The sequence below is a fragment of the Triticum aestivum genome, chromosome 6D, assembly GCF_018294505.1.
Source record: "Triticum aestivum cultivar Chinese Spring chromosome 6D, IWGSC CS RefSeq v2.1, whole genome shotgun sequence".
Classification (NCBI taxonomy): domain Eukaryota; kingdom Viridiplantae; phylum Streptophyta; class Magnoliopsida; order Poales; family Poaceae; genus Triticum; species Triticum aestivum.
The window spans coordinates 390067969-390072184 of NC_057811.1; positions in this window are offsets into that span (position 1 = coordinate 390067969).

Consider the following 4216-nt stretch of genomic DNA (forward strand, 5'->3'; position numbering starts at 1 on the left):
CCCAAACACCTACAAACCCAAAGTGATTGAGCATCACTCAAGAGATTGATCCTGCGTGGATCCGACGCTTGTTACCTTTGAAGACTGTGCTTCTTCCAGACGGTTAGGCGTCATGGTCTAGAGCATCCAAGAGGAAATTGTGGATCGCCGAGTGACCGAGTTTGTGAAGGTTCGGAAGTCACCTGAAGACTTTCCACGAGTGATTGGACGAGGTCTGTGTGACCTTAGTTCAAGGAGAATACGGTGAGGACTTGTGTCCGGGACTGGGTGTCCTCAGGTTTAAATACCTAGCCGCTCCAACCAGATGTACAACTCAGACAGCAGTTGGAACTGGTCTACCAAATCATTGCCTTCACCAAGCCAACTGGTTCTATTTCCTCAACTCCTTCATTTCCTCATTCCTGTGTTGTGCAATTGTTCATATCTGTGTTTGAAGACTTTGACTGAAGACTTTCTCAATTTCCTCAGTTCAATTTCCTCAGTCTGTTTGTCTTCATCCTGTGTTATCCTGTGTTTACGCTTTCTGTACTCTGTGCTTGTTTTCATTTCATCATGATGACGATGCTTGTGCTCTGCTTTGCATACTTGTGAGTACTTATTCCGCTGCAAGTAGTTCCTCGCTAAGGAATTTCCTCACCCACAAATTCCTCAGTGAAGAATTTATAAAAATTGCCTATTCACCCCCCCCTCTAGTCGATATAAAGCACTTTCATGGATTGGCCTCGAGGGGCTGAGGATGAACTAGTACAGTGGAGGACAGCCTCAGGATGAGAGGTGTTCTTGTGCTCGATGAGCTGGTGGTGAGAGGATGATCTGAAAGTGCAACTATCCCTGGGTGGTTTTGGTAATTCCTAACAACATATAGCTCATTGAGCTAATGCTATTTCAAGATAAATATTTCAGGAAAGCTCAATGATCAGCATGGCATGATTAGAAATGTGGACCCCTCAAAATGCTAAGGACAAAAGATTGGCTCAAGCTCTAAAGCTCAAGACTCTACATTTCACTTTTAGTGATCCAAGATCACATTGAGTCCATAGCAAAAGCCAATACTATTAAAAGGGGATGAGGTGTTGCTTAATGGGTTGCTTGCTCAAAAGGCTTAGTGATAAGCTCCAAAAACACTCAACCTATCTCTCATATCCACATATGTCCCAAACCAAAAGTCAAACTCGGCCCCACCGAAACATTCTATCCGGCACCACTGAGTTCATTTGACATAGCCACTACCACAAACCCTAGTCACTTCGGTCTCACCGATAGGGATCTCGGTCTCACCGAGATGGGATTGCAAATTCTTTGTTTCCCTTTGTAACGTTTTGGTCCAATCGAGATGGGCGATCGGTCCCACCGAGTTCGCAATGCAAACTCTCTATTTCCCTTTCGTAACGTTTCGGTCTCACCGAGATGAGCGAATCGGTCCCACCGAGTTTGCCTGACCAACTCTCTGGTTAGCTTATTACCAAAATTGGTTCCACCATGTTTGTGTAATCGGTCTCACCGAGATTATGTTATGCCCTAACCCTAATGAAATTGGTCCTACCAAGTTGACATGTCGGTCCCACCGAAAATCCTAACGTTCACATTTTGAACTAAATCGGTCTGATCGAGTGTCATTATTCGGTCCCACCGAGTTTGGTGATTTGTGTGTAACGGTTAGATTTTGTGTGGAGGCTATATATACCCCTCCACCCACTCTTCATTCATGAGGAGAGCCATCAAAACATGCCTACACTTCCAGCATACATTTTCTGAGAGAGAAGCACCTAATCATGTGTTGAGGTCAAGATATTCCATTCCAACCATATGAATCTTGATCTCTAGCCTTCTCCAAGTTGCTTTCCACTCAAATCATCTTTCCACCAAATCCAAATCTGTGAGAGAGAGTGAGTGTTGGGGAGACTATCATTTGAAGCACAAGAGCAAGGAGTTCATCATCAACACACCATCTATTACCTTTTGGAGAGTGGTGTCTCCTAAATTGGTTAGGTGTCACTTGGGAGCCTCCGTCAAGATTATGGAGTTGAACCAAGGAGTTTGTACGGGCAAGGAGATCGCCTACTTCATGAAGATCTACCCTAGTGAGGCAAGTCCTTCGTGGGCGATGGACATGGTGGGATAGACAAGGTTGCTTCTTCGTGGACCCTTCGTGGGTGGAGCCCTTCGTGGACTCGCGCAAGCGTTACCTTTCGTGGGTTGAAGTCTCCATCAACGTGGTTGTACGATAGCACCACCTATCGGAACCACGCCAAAAATCTCCGTGTCTACAGTGCGTTTGCTCCCTCCAAACTCCTCCCTTTACCTTCATGTGCAATGTTTTACATTCCGCTGCTATACTCTTTGACTTGCATGAGTAGGTTGATTGCTTGACTAGTGCTAAGTTGCTAAAATCTGCCAAGACTTAAAATTGGGAAAAGGCTAGATTTTTATTCGGTCAAGTAGTCTAATCACCCCCCTCTAGACATACTTTCAATCCTACAAGTGGTATCAGAGCTACGGTCTCCATTTGCCTTGATTTCTACAGCTTTTGGCGATCATAGCCTTGGTTTCACAACCTAGGAGAGTATGGCGTCTAGCGAGGGAAATTGCCACCGTAGAGGTCCTTACTTTGATGGTACTAATTTTGCTAGTTGGAAGCACAAGATGAAAATTCATATTCTTGGACATAACCCCGCCGTTTGGGCTATTGTGTGTATTGGCTTGCAAGGTGAATTCTTTGATGGGAGAGAACCGAACCGTGAAGCTACCGCAAAAGAGTTGAAGATGCTGCAATACAATGCTCAAGCTTGTGATATTCTCTTCAACGGATTGTGCCCCGAAGAGTTCAACAAAATCAGCCGTCTTGAGAATGCAAAGGAAATTCGGAATACTTTGATTGATATGCACGAAGGTACCGACTCCATCAAGGAATCCAAATTGGATGTGCTTCAAAGTCAACTTGACAAGTTCCAAATGAAGGATGGTGAAGGTGTCGCTGAAATGTACTCTAGGCTTGCTCTCATCACAAATGAGATTGCCAGCTTAGGAAGTGAAGAGATGACTGATAGATTCATCATCAAGAAGATCCTAAGAGCCTTGGATGGAAAATATGATACCGTGTGCACATTGATCCAAATGATGCCCAATTACAAACATCTCAAGCCAACGGAAGTCATTGGAAGAATTGTTGCTCATGAGATGTCACTTAAGGATAAGGAAGAGCTCCACAACAAGTCAAGTGCTGCTTACAAAGCCTCATGTGATGCTCCCACATCATCAAGTGAGAAACAAACCATCAATGAAGAATTGAGCCTAATGGTGAAGAATTTCAACAAGTTCTACAAGAGTAGAAGCAAGGAAAGAAGTTCCAAGTCAAGGTCCTACAATGACAAAAGATCTTCAAGTCGTGAATGAAATTGCTACAATTGTGGAAGACCCGGATACTACTCCAATGAGTGTACGGCTCCCTACAAAAGAAGAGAAGATTCTCCCAAAAGAAGAAGTAGAAGAGAAGAATCACCACCAAGAGAGAGAAGGAGTAGAGATGATCGTTATGAACGAAGAACCTCTCGGAAAAGCAAGGATTCGGAAAGGAATGACAAATCATCAAAGAGCTACACAAAATGAAGACATCAAGCTCATGTTGGTGAATGGGTATCCGGCTCCGACTCCGACCAACACTCCAAAAGAAGTTATCACTCCGACTCCGAATATACTCAAGATGAAGGTGTTACCGGTCTAGCACTTGTGTCAACCAACTCCTACAACATATTTGACTCACCAAATGAAGGAATTGGAAGATTCTTCATGGCTAAAGGCCCAAAGGTATCACACCCTGAGTATGTTGATTTCAATAGTGATGAAGATGATTTGCTAGGAGATGATGATTTACTTGTTGACAACTCTAGTTATGAAAACTATGATGAATTTGCTATTAATCATGCTAATCAAGATAAAACGAATGATGATGATAAGAAGGAGATTGAACGTCTAACTAAAGAACTAAACACTCTTAAGTTAGCTCATGAAACTACCTTGGAAGATCATCGAGAGCTTTTAAATACTCATGAGAAGCTACGCTTTGAAAAGCTCAACCTTGAGCAAGAGCATGGGTTCTTAAAAGCAATCAATGATGATCTTTGCAAGAAAAGTTCTTCTTACATTACCAAGCGTTTACTCTTATCTACTTACATGCCACAAGTAAAATCTAGCAACAAGAGTAAGAAAGATTCTTCAT